The sequence below is a fragment of the Stomoxys calcitrans genome, chromosome 4 (assembly GCF_963082655.1).
Source record: "Stomoxys calcitrans chromosome 4, idStoCalc2.1, whole genome shotgun sequence".
Lineage (NCBI taxonomy): Eukaryota > Metazoa > Arthropoda > Insecta > Diptera > Muscidae > Stomoxys > Stomoxys calcitrans.
Window position 1 is genome coordinate 69,279,957 of NC_081555.1, and position 19,005 is coordinate 69,298,961.

Consider the following 19,005-nt stretch of genomic DNA (forward strand, 5'->3'; position numbering starts at 1 on the left):
CGCAACAAGGCCATGTGTCGTTGCGTGTGTTGAAAATTGATAGCACAAAAATATCATTTTTGGTCTCTACATAAATGGAAAGACCGACTGTTTATAACAGACACAATAATTTATGAGTCAATTAAGGATGTCCGTCATTTGTTTTCAATTAAAGTTTCTTTTAATGTTTGTGTCCTTTGTACGCCAAGCACGACTTCATATTATGGCCAAAAATTATAAAACTCAGCATGGCAAAGTTTTGGAACCCATCAATGATGGTAAGGTATGGGGGAATGGCGAACCTCGCAACTATGGGTGGGTCAGTGTCAATTTAATTTATGTCTGCTGCTGCTGTTGCTGCTACGTTAATTATTGCCATTATTGGCTTTGAAGTTTAAATGCTGCGTTAAATCTGAAAATAAAATGGACACGTCCAAAGATGCGGTTGTTGCCATCTGTCAGAGTTCATAGGGGAAATTAATGGCTCTAAATTAGTTTGAACAAGTAAAAGCGTGCTAAGTTCGGCCGGGCCGAATCTTATATACCCTCCACCATGGATCGCATTTGTCGAGTTCTTTCCCGGCATCTCTTCTTAGGCAAAAAAGGATATAAGAAAAGAGTTGCTCTGCTATTAAAACGATATCAAGATATGGTCCGGTTCGGACCACAATTAAATTATATGTTGGAGACCTGTGTAAAATTTTAGCTAATTCGTATAAGAATTGCGCCCATTGGGGCTCACCAAGTAAAATAGAGAGAACGATTTATATGGGATCTGTATCGGGCTATAGACCGATTCAGACCATAATAAAAACGTTTGTTGATGGTCATGAGAGTATCCATCGTACAAAATTTCAGGCATATCGGATAATAATTGCGACCTCTAGGGGTCAAGAAGTCAAGATCCCAGATCGGTTTATATGGCAGCTATAGCAGGTTATGAACCGATTTGAACCTTATTTGACACAGTTGTTGAAAGTAAAAATAAAATACGTCATGCAAAATTTCAGCCAAATCGGATAGGAATTGCGCCCTCTAGAAGCTCAAGAAGTCAAATCCCCAGATCTGTTTATATGACAGCTATATCAGGTTATGAACCGATTTGAACCATACTTGGCACAGTTGTTGGATATCATAACGAAATACTTCGTGCAAAAATTCATTCAAATCGGATAAGAATTGTGCCCTCTAGAGGGTCAAGAAGTCAAGACCCAAGATCGGTTTATATGGTAGCTATATCAGGTTATGGACCGATTTGAACCATACTTGGCACAGTTGTTGGGTATCATAACAAAACACGTCGTGCGAAATTCCATTCCAATCGGATAAGAATTGCGCCGTCTAGAGGGTCAAGAAGTCAAGACCCAAGATCGGTTTATATGCTAGCTATATCATGTTATGGACCGATTTGAACCATACTTGGCGCTGTTGTTGGATATCATAGCAAAACACGTCATGCAAAATTTCATTCCAATCAGATAAGAATTGCGCACTCTACAGGCTCAAGAAGTCAAGACCCAAGATCGGTTTATATGGCAGCTATATCAGGTTATGGACCGATTTAAACCATACTTGGCACACTTGTTGGATATCATAACAAAACACGTCGTGCAAAATTTCATTCTGATCGGATAAGAATTGCGCACGCTAGAGGCTCAAGAAGTCAAGACCCAAGATCGGTTTATATGGTAGCTATATCAGGTTATGGACCGATTTGAACCATACTTGGCACAGTTATTGGATATCATAGCAAAACACGTCATGCAAAATTTCATCCCAATCGGATAAGAATTGCGCACTCTAGAGGGTCAAGAAGTCAAGACTCAAGATCGGCTTATATGGCAGCTATATCAAAACATGGACCGATATGGCCCATTTACAATACCAACCGACCTACACTAATAAGAAGTATTTGTGCAAAATTTCAAGCGGCTAGCTTTACTCCTTCGGAAGTTAGCGTGCTTTCGACAGACAGACGGACGGACGGACGGACGGACGGACAGACGGACGGACATGGCTAGATCGACATAAAATGTCACGACGATCAAGAATATATATACTTTATGGGGTCTCAGACGAATATTTCGAGTAGTTACAAACAGAATGACGAAATTAGTATACCCCCCATCTTATGGTGGAGGGTATAAAAATGATCTTAATCCAATTTTTAGTGTCATCACTGCTGATTAATTTTGGTGTCAAATCAAGTTAATTTGTACCATTAATATGATTAACAATGCAAATATCCGTGTATGAGGGATGGTAAATATTTAAGAAATAAAATATTTTGTGCTTAAAATCAAGTTGTATTATTCTTCATGAATTTGCAAATATGTATCACTAGGATGATTTAGCCGTTAATAATCTGTGATGCAAGGTAAGCTGCTTACCAGCTACAATTTTTGTGAAATATTTTATTCTATTTAATATATGATTTGTTCAATAATCAGCTTGATGCAAAGGATGGCTTGTTTGTCCCGGTGTTTGGCCCGCTCCGCTGTGCCTTTTTTTACTTTATATGGAACAAAATTATCCTTTGAATATATATTTTCAACAATTAAAGAGCTTATAGTGGAATACCATACTGCGAAATTAGTATGTATATGTCGCTTCACTAGCAGCATAACAATATACATGCCTTTATCTAAATCCAATATGATCTTTATTGGTCTATGGATTCGCTCGGCGGTTTTAAGATCATCTTAGTTTGGACGTAAGATGTACTCCATTCTTAAAAGACTTTTTAGAGCCCGATATTCTCATGGGGATTTTGGTAGTGGGAAGGCCCCTAGTGTGGTGGTTGCAGGGTTTAGGTGGTGGTGTGGACCCCCAGAAACGTGGTCCTGAAAGAGGGTATGAATTTCGTGCTCTACTTCCAAATGACTTTCATTTGAGTCCCATATTGCCATGATAGGTAAATTCGTATGTCCGTTTTAGCGGTTTTTTCGGAGTTGAGGTGGTCCCCCAGACACTTAGCCTGAAAAAATATCAGCATCGTGCTCTACTCTAATATACCATACCATTTAGTTAAACCCCATATTGTTATTGGTTTAAGGGGAGTTTATGGGATGAGGAGTCACCCCAACACATGGCCACAAAATTGGTTATCAAATTCGTTTTCTAATCCTGAATACCTTTTATTTGAGCCACATATTGCCATGGCCGGTAAATTTGTACTCTTTGTGGGGAGTTTAGGGGAAGGGGCGGTGCCTCAAATACAAGGTCCGACATTTGGATATCAGATTCGTACTCTACTCCTAAAAATCTGTATTTAAGCCTCATATTGCGATGGTCAGTAAATAATTGCTGTTTGCTTTGAGAAGGGGTAGACCCCAGAAAATTAGTCTCGGAAGTGGCCAATTCATTTGAGCCCCACACTGACCTGGTCGGTAAATATGTCCGATTTAGGTATGTTAGGGCAGTGGGATGGTCCCTCAAACACTTAGCCCTGAAAATAAATCAGCATCGTGTTCTATTCTCAAATATCACTTTTTATTTCAATCCCATATTGGCCTCACAATTGTATATCGAATTCGTTCTCTAATCTCAAATACCTTTTATTTGAAAAAGTCAGGAAATATGTGCGGTTTGGTGTATGGGCCCTTAAAACTATCAATATCGAGCTCCTTTCTCTTGAAGACCCAAATTGTCATGGCGAGCAAATGCGTCCTATTTGGGGGTTGTTATGGGACAAACTGACAGTTGACTTCATATTCGTGGTCTTCTCCCGATTACTCTTCATTTGAGCCTCATATTTCCATAGACGACAAACATGTTCGGTTTGGGGGGTGTTTTGGGGAATGGGCAGCCACTCAGTGACTTGGCTCTGAAAATATCTATCAGATTCATGTTCTACACTTAAATAACTCTTAATTGAGCCCCATAGTGCATTTGTTACCAAATAGTCCTATTAAGGTGGTGTTATGGGGGTGTGGTGGCCCCATATACACTTTTTCCCGATCATTGATATCAGATTCATGCTTTATTCCCAAATAAATTCCATTTGCGACCCATATCGCTATGGTCGTAAATTTGACCATAGCGTGTTTTTGGGAAGGGGCGGCCCACCAAACACTTTGGATATCAGATTCATATTCTACACTCAAATACTTTTTATTTGAGACCCATATTGCCATGGTTAGTAAATAAGTCATATTTAGGTGTATTTAAAGACGGGATGGACCCCAGAAACTTGGTCCCACATTTGGATATCATATTCGTATTCTACTCTTAAATGCCTTTCATTTGATTCCCATATTGCCATGGTCGGTAAATATGTCCGATTTAGGGGTGTTTTGGGGCTTGGGTGGACCTCCAAACACTTGGTCCGACAATTGGATATAAGATACGATTTCTACTCTTAAATACCTTTCATTTAGGTCCCATATTGTCGTGATTGGTCTTTAGTTATATTTGGTAGGTTTTGGGGTGGGGCGCCTCCCTAGGTATTCCATACGAAATTTAAATACCAAATTGTTCGTAGGTTACTATAAGAGGGCACACAAAATTTCGTTTAAATCGTCGCACCCATCTCCGAGATCTGGCGTTTTCGAAAATAAGGGTAAGGGGGAGGGTCCGCCCCCCCCTTCAAGAAAATCGGTTCAGTCGTTTTTGAATTGATTTGACACAAATTGATTTTCGGCACCATTTGATGTACTGAATTTAATCCTTCATTGTGGCTAGACAAATCGCTGCTACCATTGGTGTGACCTAGGGAGTTTTGTCTTTGGTCATTTGGCGGCTATGGACACTATGCTATCTCTGCTTGGCGTATACTCTGAAGATCTGGGACTAGTTATATCGAAAAGTTTACTGACCATTGAAGAGTGTATCATGCGTCGATTCTTGCAATTAAAGAAGTGGTGGAATGGTTACGGTGTAATGTCATAACTACTATTGGCATAAATACCTTTCCAGACAATAAGGCAGCCATTGTATATCTGGGAAACATATTCCTCAATTCAAAAACATCCCTAGACTGTCGCAGATCTCTCAACGAGATGGCTGAACGTTTAAAGTTCATCTGTTCTTGGTGACCGGGCACAGAGATATCCCAGGGAATTGTAGAGGAAACGAGCTTGCGCGAAATCTTAAATGGGGTTTCTTCAACATGAGTTATGCGTGGATGCCGTAGTAGCGCAGAGGTTAGCAAATCTCGGAGTGAAAATCAACAACATTTTCAGCGGTGGTTATCTCCTTCCTAATGCAGGCTACAGTTGTAAGGTATCCCGATTCTACCAAAAGAAGGTTACTTATCATTGAGCTAAAAATTTAATCGGAATGCACTCATTGATATGAGAGAAGTATCCCTTGTTCCTTTATGAATTGTTCATGGTAGATTTAGTACATGAGTGATACCTATGTATGTTGGACAGTGGTAAGTAACAATCAATTAACACATGGGCTTTAGAAATTTTATGTCAAGTCAATTCAATGAAGACAACAAACGTTAATTTTCATAAAGGTTTTCAAATGCACTTTTAAAATTTCCGCAATATTTTAAACACTATCCGCAATCAATTTACTTATTGTTTAAAATGGTGCGAGACGTTCAAAGTATGTTTGGTTCAGTGTTGAAACTCTATTTCATGTAATACACAACATTTTAGTAACCATCTCGTTGCCCGCAGCAGTTTTGTAATTGTTTGATATGTGTGTGGCATATGTACTCATGCTAACATAAACGATATGTGATATTATAACGTAATAATTTCAGTTACATATGTTCCTAGAATGCTATCATCCACAGAAAGCTATAATTGACAGAACTATGTACAGTTTGAATTTGGATTGCTCGTAGGGATTTTCTTTCCCGACATTTTTCATTTCAGGGGAAATCGACCAACAAGGATATATGTTCCAATCCCAGGAATTCTCGCTGCTTAAAAATGCTCATTTTCTTCTATGTTTCGGTTAAGATATCCACAAAACGAAAGAATTTTCTTCTCATTTCGTTTGGGAAAGCGATGTTTGGAGGCATGTTGTAATTAAATTTCAATATTATAAAAGGAACTTCAAGTAATCCTAAATCGTCAAGTTAAATGTCTAATAGACTTGGGAAACAAATTTTTACGTTTTGTGATTTGCAGAGGGTTATGCAATTTTTACAAGGGCATTTCGCAAATCCACCACCATAGGATAGAGTGAAAATAATCTCTTCATTATGTTTACAGAACCTCTAAATATTGGCTTGGGTCTTTATATTCACAGTTCATCCAATTGTTTACATAATGAATAATGCTTTCGATTCAGGTTTCCCACAGTGGCAATCAGACTATCCTAGACAATTTTTGTACATTGTGGCGTCAGACCAAAGCCCCGTGTGGGAATCCAACCCACTACACTCACACTGGTAATCCGAGTTCGTTTATTTCTTTAATGCACGCCAATGGGAATTGCAAATGGGCCGATAATCCGTATAAAGTAACAAGTTCGGCCGGCCCAATCTTATATACCCTCCACCATGTATCGGATTTGTCGAGTTCTATGCGCGGTATCTCTTTTTAGGCAAACAAGGAATATAGAATAAGAACTCTTATGCTATTGGAGCTATATGAAATCATAGTCCGATTCGGACGATAAATGAATGTTGAACATTGTAGAAGTCATTGTGTTATATTCCAGTTTATTCGGATAAGAATTGCGTCTCGTAGGGGCTCAAGAAGCAAAATCGGCAGATAGGTTTATATGGGAGCTGTATCAAGCTATTGATCGCTTCAGACCATATTAGACACGTATGTTGAAGATCATGAGAGAAGCCGTTGTACAAAATTTCAACCAAATCGGATGAGAATTGCGCCCTCTAGAGGCTCAAGAAATCAAGATCCCAGATCGGTTTATATGGCAGCTATAGCAGGTTATTTATCGATTTGCGCCATACTTAGCACAGTTATTGGAACTCATAATAAAACACCTCATGCAAAATTTCAGCCAAATCGGATAAGAAATGCGCGCTCTTTTGGCTCAAGAAGTCAAGTTCTAAGATCGGTTTGTATGACAGCTATATCAGATTATGAACCGATGAATCGTACATGGCACAGTTGTTGGAAGTGATACCAAAACACCACGTGCAAAATTTCATTCAAATCGGACGAGAATTGCGCCCTCTAGAGGTTTAAGAAGTCAAGAACCCAGATCGGTTTATATGGCAGCTATATCAAAACATGGACCGATTTAAACCATACTTAGCAGAGTTGTTGGAAGTGATACCAACACACCACGTGCAAAATTTCAGTCAAATCAAACAACAATTGGTTCAAGGTTAAGAAATGAAGATCCAAGATCGGTGTATATGGCAGCTATATCAAAACATGGACCGATTTGGCCAATTTACAATACCAAAGGACCTACACTAATAAAAAGTATTTGTGCAAAATTTCAAGCGGCTAGCTTTACCCTTCGAAAGTTAGCGTGCTTTCGACAGACAGACGCACTTACGGACGGACGGACGAACGGACATGGCTATATCGACTTAAAATGACATGACGATCAAGAATATATATACTTTATGGGGTCTCAGCCGCATGTTTCGAGGTGTTACAAACAGAATGACGAAATTAGTATACCCCCATCCTATGGTGGAGGGTATAAAAAATTACATAAATACTCGTACAATGTATACCGATCGCCCATTTGACTTCTTGGATCACTAGAGAGTTTTTATTCGATTTGGCTAAAAATTATTGGTGTTACTGACATGAACTTACGACTTCAAAAAGTCAAACCATTTTCCGCCTGGCCGAATCTTATATACCCTCCACCATGGATCGCATTTATCGAGTTCTTTTCCCGGCATCTCTTCTTAGGCAAAACAGGATATAAGAAAAGATTTGCTCTGCTATTAGAGCGATATCAAGATATGGTCCGGTTTGGACCACAATTAAATTATATGTTGGAGACCTGTGTAAAATTTTTCAGCCAATTCGAATAAGAATTGCGCCCTTTGTGGGCTCAAGAAGTAAAATAAAGAGATCGATTTATATGGGAGCTGTATCGGGCTATATACCGATTCAGACCATAATAAACACGTATGTTAATGGTGATGAGAGAATCCGCCATACAAAATTTCAGGCGAATCGGATAATAATTGCGACCTCTAGAGGCTCAAGAAGTCAAGACCCAAGATCGGTTTATATGACAGCTATATAAGGTTATGGACCGATTTGAACCATACTTGGCACAGTTGTTGGATATCGTAACAAAACACGTCGTGCAAAATTTCATCCCAATCGGATAAGAATTGCGCACTCTAGAGGCTCTAGAAGTCAAGACCCAAGATCGGTTTACATGGCAGCTATATCAAAACGTGGACCGATATGGCCCATTTACAATACCAACCGACCTGCACTAATAAGAAGTATTTGTGCAAAATTTCAAGCGGCTAGCTTTACTCCTTCGGAAGATAGCGTGCTTTCGACAGACAGACGGACGGACAGAGGGACGGACGGAGGGACGGACGGAGGGACGGACGGACGGACATGGCTAGATCGACATAAAATTTCACGAATATCGTTGAAAGTTAGGAAATTGACCTTGGGACAAGATAGTGTATCGCAGTTAAAGGCGCAATTTAGCCTTTCAAATAGGAGCGTTATTAAATGTTTAGTTTTTTTAGGTTATGATGCCGAGTTAAAAAAAAGAAATAAGTAAGGATGGGCAAAAGTCGGGCGCTGCCGACTGTATAATACCCTACACCTACCCTGCAAGTACAATGTAGGGCTATAACAAATTCTGAACCTATTTTGATGGACCTCTGCGAGCAAATATGTTCAAACTATAATAACTTCGGTTGACAAATGACAACATTGTTGCATACCCAAAATCTGACGAACATATATATGGGAGCTTTATCTAATTTCGAACTGATTTCGAGCAAACTTCTCGGATAGTCGTCGAGAAAAGCGTTGTGCAAAATGTTGACAAGATTGGTCAAACAATGTGCTTGCAGTGGTTCTTGGGGTGAAAATCTGGCGATATACATATACGACAGCTATATCTAAATTTGGGCCTATTTCTATGAAATTCACCAATTATATCGTGAGTTATAAGAAAATTCTTCCTGTAAAATTTCGAGAGAATTGGTTAAAAAATGAACACTTTCTAGCAATATTTCTCAAAATCGGACGAACATATATATGGGAGCTTTACCTAAATCTGAACCGATTTTGAGCAAACTTCTCAGATACTGTGGCAGTCGTCAATGAAAGCGTTTTGCAAAATTTTGGGGTCAATAAATGCACTTGCTGTGACACTAGAAGTTAAAATCGGGCAATATATTTATATGAGAGCTATATCTAAATCTTAACCGATTTCCGTGAAATTCACCTGTAATGTTGAGAGCCATTATAATATCCTTCCAGCCAAAATTCGAAAGAATCGGTTTTATTGCAATATTACTGTAAATCGGACGAAGACGATCGCATAAAAACTGCGACCTGTACTTTGTACACAAATTAGCATGGACAGACAGACAGATCGAATCAGAAAGTGATTTTGAGTCGATCGGTATACTTATCAATGAGTCTCTCTCTCTCTTCCTTCTGGGTGTTACAAACAAATGCACAAAGTTATTATACCCTGTACCACAGTAGTGGTATAGGGTATAAAAACAAGTAAAAGCGTGCTAAATTCAGCCAGGCCGAATCTTGGGAACTCACCACCATGGTGTCGCAGTTGCTGGAATTCATTACAAAACACTATGTGCAAAATTTCAGCCAAATCGGAAGAAATTTGTAGCTTCCAGGGGCACTAGAAGTCAAATCTGGAGATCGGTTCATATGGGAGCCATATCAGGTTATAGACCGATTTGGACCGTGCTTGACACAGTTACTGCAAGTCAGGAAAAAACATTACAAATAAAATTGAATTCAAATCAGGAGATCGGTTCATATGGGAGCTATATCTAAATCTGAACCGATATGGCCCATTTTCAATCCCCAATGACCTACATCAATGTTTAGTATCTGCGCAAAATTTCAAGCGGACGGACGGCGATGGCTAGATCGAATCAGAATATCGAGACGATCCAAAATATATCTATTTTATGGCGTCGCAGATCAATATTTCGAGGTGTTACAAACGGAATGACTAGGTTAGTATACTTCCATCCTATGGTGGTGGGTAAAAGAATAATAATAGGACAGCCCTCTGTGATGTAAAATAAGAATCAAGAACCGTTCAAAATTTGAAACGGATGGTCATGTCCGTAATTAAATAGGAAATTAAATTTAAATATAACATATCTACTTCAAAAGTTTTGGTTCTTTGGCTCGTTTTTATTGCTAAAATTCAACGAATAAGGAGAAATATTAAATTTTCGGTCACTGTTAGCACAATTGCAGTCTTTCATTTAAAAATAGGTATCTTCAGTTGATTTTAAAAGAGTTAACTTTTGCCTGGAATTCCCGGGACCCGAGTCGGGATTGCGGGAATGTAAAATTAGCGAGAAATGCGGGAATTCCCGATGAAAATCCCTAACTGCGAACTATTGAGAACTGCAGTTTATGCACGTGTGCAGACTATTCACATAACATTTTACCCACTTAATTATCACTAAAGTTGCCATTTGCACGCAAACTAAAAAGGCTTATGGAATGAGTGCTTGTGCTAAAAGCGTTGGTTGCTGTCCGCTCATCTACCGCTAGTACCATATCTATCAAATAAATGATGATACTCACTTCCAATGTTACCCAAGTATTCCTTATCGATATGGGCTAAAGAAAAAGATTTCCTGACTTGACTGTTTCTGCAGTGATCGAGCGGCAAATCTGTAATTGAAATTTAGAATGTGATGTTCTGTTATGGTTTCAAATCGCCCAAATAGCTGGTATTACTCAACTAAAATCTGATTTTCCTGTTTGTCTTCTTTAAACCCCAATGACCGCACTTTTCATCTTCTAAAATTCTAAAACATTTTCAAAATTCGTTTAAATTCGTTCATTTAAAGGAAAAATAAAGCATCGAGTTATCTTAACATTCGCAATGCACGATATACGATTTAAAAATCTGGCTAAATTTTCATTTGTATAAGCTTTCTCTTTGAAAATTGCTTACAGTTCTTAAAGCTCTTATTGCAAACCCCTATTTCGTAGAATTTAAACTTCGTGTGTGTACATCCTTTATAATGTAACATTGTACTTCATGGTATTCTCCATTAAAAATCGCAGCGATTTAAACCTGTTATGACTTTTTAGCTTTAATGTGTGGTTCACAAGAAATTTAGCTCATAGCCATAAACAAGTTGTTATCACATATCGCCTGCCGGTATTTAACCTTGTTGGATTTCATTAGGAAGAAAATATAAAAAATGGCTTATGTGAGAGTGTGAGGCTGTATTGGCATTAAACAGAATTAATACTTTCATAATGTCAGTTTAGAAATAAGTAAGAGTTTCCAAGTTTAGTTGATAAAGAAGCATCTAGTCATTAAAGAAACATTTAGGCGGACCCTCCCCCTTACCCTAATTTTCAGAAACGCCAGATCTCGGAAACGGGTGGTGCGATTTAAGGGAAATTTTGTGTGCTTTCATATAGTACCCTAAAAATAAAAATTTGGTATCCAAATTTCGGATGGGGTACCTAGGGGGGCTGCCCCACCCTAAAACCTACCAAACATACATTTAGGCCAATCACGACAATATGGGACTCAAATGAAAGGTATTTAGGATAAGAAAACGTATCTGATATCCAATTGTCGGACCAAGTGCTTGGAGGACCACCCCAAGCCCCATAGCACCCCTAAAACGGACATATTTACCGACCATGGGACTCAAATGAAAGGTATTTGCGAGTAGAATACGAATCTGATATCCAAATGAGGGACCACGTTTCTGGGGATCCACCCCTTCTCCAAAACACCCCCCAAATTGGACTTATTTACTGACCATGGGAATATGGGCTTAAATAAAATGCATTTGAATGTAGAATAGGAATCTGATATCCAAATATGGGACCAAGTGTTTGGGGGGCCGTCTCTAACCAAAAACAAGGGGACAAATTTACGACTATAGCAATATGGGGCTCCAATGAATGGTTTTTGGGAGTAAAGCACGAATTTGATATCAATATTCGGGAAAAGTGTGTATGGGGCCAAACCACCCCCACAACACCACCCAAATAGTAAGTATTTTTGGACTATTGCAATATGATGTTCAAATAAGAGGGTTTTTAAAGTGGAACACGAATCCGACATATATTTTCAAGGCAAACTCACTGAGTGTCCGCCCATCCCCCAAAACACCCCACAAGCCGGTCATTTTTGCCTACAATGGAAATATAGAGCACAAATCAAAGGTATGTGGGATCAGACCACGTATCTGATATCAACATTAGGGGCCGACTGTCTAGCGGACATCCTACCACCATAACAATCCCCAAATAGAACGTATTTGCTCACCAAGACAACTTGGGTCCTAAAGAGAGTGGAGCTAAATATTCAACGTTTTTAGGGCCAATACCCCAAACCGGACATATTTGATGACTTTTGCAATAAGGAGTTTAAATGAGTTTAGAAAACGAATTTAATATCCAATTTTGAGGGCAATGGCAATATGGGGTTCAAATAAATGATATATAGATATATGAGAATAGAGCACGTTACTGATATTTTTTCAGGGCTTAGAATTAGGGGGACCACCCCACTCCCCAAAACACCCCTATATCGGGCATCGGGTAGAGCAAAAATTGATACTCATTTACGGGGTCTACCCCTTTCCCAAAATATCCCACAAGCTGCAATTTTTTAGTAACCATCGCAATATGGGGCTCAAATGAAGGTATTTGGGAGTAGAATACGAATTTGATATCCAAATATAGGACCATGTAATTAGGGCATCATCACTTTCCCAAAACATCCCCAAAGGGAAAAAATGTTTCGACCATGCCAATATCTGGCTCACATGAAGGGTATTTGAGATAAGAAAACGAATTTGATAACCTATTTTGGGGCCATGTGTTTGGGGGACGCCTCATCCTGTAAACTCCTCTCAAGCCAATGGCAATATGGGGTTTAAATAAATGGTATTCAAGAGAAGAGCACGATGCTGATATTTTTTCAGAGAATATCGGGCTGAAATGAAATATTTCAAAAATGGAGTGCACCTTACATCCAAACTTAAATTCATAGACTAATAAATATCATATGGGGTTCAGATAAAGGCACTTATAATGGTAAACTGTTAGTCAAGTGATATACTACTTTCGTAGCATTGTATTTTACTAAAAGCTCTTTAATTGTCGAAAATAAATATTCCAAGGAAACTTTTGTTCCATAAAAAGTAAAAGAAGGCGCAGCGGAGCGGGTCCGGGACAGCTAGTATATATATATATATATATTCGTCTGATTTGCAGTAAAATTGCAATAAATTGGTCATGTATTAATCAATTCTATCGAAATATGTCAGGATGGAGTTTCTCTTGCTTCTCGACATTATAGATGAATTTTAAAGAAATCGGTTCAGATTTTGTAGCTGTCATATACGTATATCGCCCGATTTGAACTTCTGAAGTCGCAACAAGCGCATTTATTGACCCATTTTGCCAAAAATTTTGCAAAACGCTTTCCTCGACAACTGCCACTGTATCAGATAAATTTGCTCGAAATCGGTTCATATTTAGTTATAGTTCCCATATATATGTTCGTCCGATTTTTAGAAATATTGCAAGAAAGTGTTCATTTTTAAACCCATTCTCTCGAAATTTTGCAGGAAAGATTTCCTTATTACTTTCGATATTACTGGTGAATTTCATAAAAATCGGCCCAGATTTACCCTAAGAGCCACCAGTCTTGCCAAAATTTCGCACAACGCTTTCTTCGTTGACTACCACATTATCTTAGAAGTTTGCCGGAAATCGGTTCAGAATAAGATATAGCTCCCATATATATGTTCGTTTGATTTTATGTAATTTGCAAAAATGTTGCCATTTGTCAACCGTAGTTATTACAGTTTAAACATATTTGCTCGCCAAGGTCCATCGAAATTGGTTCAGAATTGGATATAGCTCCCACATTGTACTTATAGGGCAGGAGTAGGGTTTTATACAGTCGGCACCGCCAGACTTTTTCCCTTCCTTACTATTTTTATACTCTCCACCATAGGATGGGGGGTATACTAATTTCGTCATTCTGTTTGTAACTACTCGAAATAATCGTCTGAGACCGCATAAAGTATATACATTCTTGATCGTCGCGACATTTTATGTCGATTTAGCCATGTCCGTCCGTCCGTCTTTCTGTCTGTCGAAAGCACGCTAACTTTCGAAGGAGTAAAGCTAGCCGCTTGAAATTTGGCGCAAATATTTCTTATTAGTGTAGGTCGGTTGGTATTGTAAATGGGCCATATCGGTCCACGTTTTGATATAGCTGCCATATAAATCGATCTTGGATCTTGACTTCTTGAGCGTCTAGAGGGCGCAATTCTTATACGATTTGAATGAATTTTAGCACGAAGTATCTTGTTATGATATCCAACAACTGTGCTAAGTATGGTTCAAATCGGTTCATAACCTGATATAGCTGCCATATAAACAGATCTGGGGACTTGACTTCTTAAGCTTCTAGAGGGCGCAATTCCTATCCGATTTGGCTGGAATTTTGCATGACGTTTCAACAACTGTGCCAAATAAGGTTCAAATCGGTTCATAACCCGATATAGCTGCCATATAAACCGATCTGGGATCTTGACTTCTTGAGCCTATAGAGGTCGCAATTATTATCCGATTTGCCTGAAATTAGGTACGACGGATCCTCTCATGACCATCAACATACGTGTTTATTATGGTCTGAATCGGTATAGCCCGATACAGCTCCCATATAAATCGATCTCTCCATTTTACTTCTTGAGTCCCCAAAGGGCGCAATTCTTATTCGAATTGGCTGAAATTTTACACAGGTCTCCAACATATAATTTAATTCTGGTCAAAACCGGACCATATCTTGATATCGCTCTAATAGCAGAGCAAATCTTTTCTTACATCCTTGTTTTGCCTAAGAAGAGATGCCGGGAAACGAACTCGACAAATGCGATCCATGGTGGAGGGTATATTAGATTCGGCCCGGCCGAACTTTGCATGCTTTTACTTCTTTTTTTTAATTGTGGTATATGTAGGGTGCAGAAACTGACAAATAATTTTACACTGATTGTCAACATAATAAAAATAACTTTTGCAAATTGTATTAATGGCTTCGAACGCTAGATAACGGCTCTTGCTGCTGCTACGTGTGCCTAGGTTCGCATAAACGACGTAAAATATCCAAGAATAGCTAGAGTTAGGAAAGAGGTGTCCTAATGAAAATTATATTATCGTAAAGTGGACTACTTAAACCAGTTAAAACAAATTTTCCCGCCACTTTTGGGGGAAAATTGGCTTGTCAAAAGTCGGCAATTTTGTATATCCCAAAAATCAAATCGAAAAAATTTCAAAATTCTAAGGAGTGAGATTTCTGGAATCCATTTTAATGTCTTGTTGCACTTGATGGCTTCTATAAAAAAATTAACTTATCGCATTAATCCAGTGTCTTTTGACGGCAGGTTCGATTTTATGCCAAAATCATTTAATCCATTTTCACAAAATTTTAAAAATACGTCAATATAAACTCCCTAAATAAAATACTAGCATATGTCCGGTAAAATAAATATACTAGCATATGCCCGGTCGCTTCGGTGCCCCCGATGGTTCACCCAATATCACGGTGTTACTGTATCGCAATTTTAATAGTTTAAACCTTACTCTAAAGAAAGAACATTTTAAAAGTTTTGGTGCCTAAATGTACGAATTTATAAAAACAAACTCTAGTCGGCCGATGAATACCGTCAAGGTGTAACTGTATCGCAATTTTGAGATCTTTAGACCAATCCGTTAATAAAGCACCATTTTGTACGTTTTAGTACCTAAATATACTAATTTCTAAACAATCTTCTAGTCATCCGTTAAATACTGCCAAGATGTACCTGTATTCCTAATTTCACAGATGTATTGTAAAGCACAATTTTGTACGTTTTAGTACCTAAATGTACAAATTTCTAAACAATCTTCTAGTCATCCGTTAAATACTGCCAAGATGTACCTGTATCCCTAATTTCACAGATGTATTGTAGATCAGTCTGTAAATATACAACTACTTTGTACGTTTTAGTACCAAAATGAACAAATATCAAAAAAGTTATAGTCGTTCGGTACATAGTGCCTAGATGTAACTGTATTCGAAATATCAGAGTTCTAGCTTAATCCGTAAAGAATATGCCATATTGTACGTTTTAGAACCAAAATGTGCGAATATCAACAAAATCTTCAAGTCGTCAGGTACATACTGCCAAGATTTGACTGTATACCAAATTTCAGATCTGTAGCTCATCTATAAAGAAAGTACTAAATAGTACCAATTACAGCACTTAAGTACTTTTTATTCAACTCCTGGAACGATTTCAATATTCCATATTTGGTACAACTTATCGTATATTCGTTAAGACATCAATCGTTTTTAGTTAATTTTTTCGCAACAACAATCCGCTCCAATAGCGGAGCGGATTAAAGTAGGCTTAATTTTCCCAGAGCAGTAGCGGAGCGGGAACTTAACCTTAAGAACGCGGAGTGGAGCGGTTTCTAATGTCAAAAACCGTTGTCCTCCGACAAATAAAAAAATCTAAATACATAGATTAATATTGGGTTGCCCAAAAAGTAATTGCGGATTTTTCATATTGTCGGCGTTGACAAATTTTTTCACAGCTTGTGACTCGGTAATTGCATTCTTTCTTCTGTCAGTTATCAGTTGTTACTTTAACTTGCTTTAGAAAAGAAGTGTAAAAAAAGTATATTTCATTCTAAGTTTTATTAAAAATGCATTTACTTTCTGTTAAAAAATCCGCAATTACTTTTTGGGCAACCCAATATTAACAAGTAAAAGCGTGCTAAGTTCGGCCGGGCCGAATCTTATATACCCTCCACCATTGATCGCATTTGTCGAGTTCTTTCCCGGTATCTCTTTAGACAAACAAAGGATAAAAGAAAAGAATTGCTACGCTAATTGAATTGAGTGTTGGAGATCACAGTAGAAGTCTATGTGCAAAATTTCAGCGAAATCGAACAAGAATAGGGCCTTTTAGGGGCTCAAAAAGTATAATAGGGAGATCGGTTTATAGGGGAGCTGTATCAGGCTGATCATCGATTCAGACCATATTTGACACGTATATTGAAGGTCATAGGAGAAGCCGTTGTACAAAATTTCAGCCAAATCGGATAATAATTACGCCCTCTTGAGGCTCAAGAAGTCTACATTCCAAATCGATTTATATGGCAGCTATATCAGGATATGGACTGATTTGTATTATATTTGGCACAGTTGCTAGAAGTCGTAACAAAACACCTCATGCAAATTTCAGCCAAATCGGATAGGAATTGCGCCCTCTAATGGGTCAAGAAGCCAAGATCCAATATCTGTTTATATGGCAGTTATATCAGGTTATGGACCGATTTACACCGTACTTGGCACAGTTGTTAGACATCATAACGAAACACCGCATGCAAAATTTCAGCCAAGAAGTCAAGACCCCTGATCGGTTTATATGACAGCTATGTCAGGTTATGGACCGATTTGAACCATAATTGGCGCAGTTGTTAGAAATTATAACAAAACATCTCGTGGAAAATTTCAACCAAATAGGATAAAAATTGCGTCCTCTAGTGGCTCAAGAAGTCAAGATCCCAGATCGGTTTATATGGCAGCTATATCGAAACATGGACCGATATGGCCCATTTACAATTCCAACCGACCTTCACTTATAAGAAGTATTTGTGGAAAATTTGAAGCGTATACAGCGGTCAAAAAAAGTATTCATCATTAGCAAAATTGATAATAAATTCACTTATTTTGGGTAATTGAAGAAAATTTAAAGTAAACAAATAATGCAGTTTTATGCAATAGTTTATTTTTCGTAATATGTTTTAAAATAAATTCAAAAAATAAATTTAATTAGCGCAAAAAATGCAATTTTATATAATAACACCAAAAACAGAACAAAAAAAGTATTCATCATTGATGTGCTATCATCAAAGTCAAATTCAAATATTATTTGGGAATCCCCCTTTTCTGTTTTATTTAGTAAAGGAGGCTTTGCCCTTGACAGCAAATATTTAATTTCATTGAAAATATAGTTTTTGTCAAAATGGGTCGTAAGCAAAACGAGGTTTCTGATGAGGTAAAAGTTTTGATAATAAAACACCACAGGAATGGTTTAACTCAAAAAACTATCAGTGAAATATTAAATAGACCACGATCTACTATACAATCCATCATCAGAAAGTGGACAGAAACGAAAACTGTTGACAATAAACCAAGATCTGGTCGACCAAAAGCACTTTCAGTTGGAGATGTGAGTTGGCTAGTGCGGCAAGTTCAGAAAACTCCGAAGACAGAAAACTCCTCCTCAAAGTCCCGACTTGAACCCAATTGAACATCTTTGGGAACATCTCGAACGCAAATTGAGAACGCGCAATTTTTCGAGCAAGAGTCAAATGCAACAGGTGATAATGTAGGAATGGACTAATATAGACCAAAATATAACCGCTAAATTAGTCCAATCGATGTCAAACCGTTTAAAAGAAGTTATAAGACGCGGTGGTCGAATAACAAAGTATTAATTTTTTTAAATTATGTTATTTATTTTTTTGTTTTTTTGCAATGATGAATACTTTTTTTGTTTAATTTTTTGTGTTCAGCTGTAAAATGGCGCTTTTTGTTCCAATAAATACTATTTTTTTCTTTAAAAACAATGAAATTGTGTACATATATATCACACAAGCACTACTGCATCATTAGTTTAATATGTTTTTATTCCAATTGTCTTTTGTAGACTTATTAAAAAAAAAACATTGAATGATGAATACTTTTTTTGACCGCTGTAGGTTTAATCCTTCGAAAGTTAGCGTGCTCTGTAAAGCCAGACGGACGGACAGACGGAATATTGTGGTATCATTTGCTTAAATCAGAGCAAAGGATTGGAATGCCAAAATGTCATTCTCGCTAAGCGAGAAA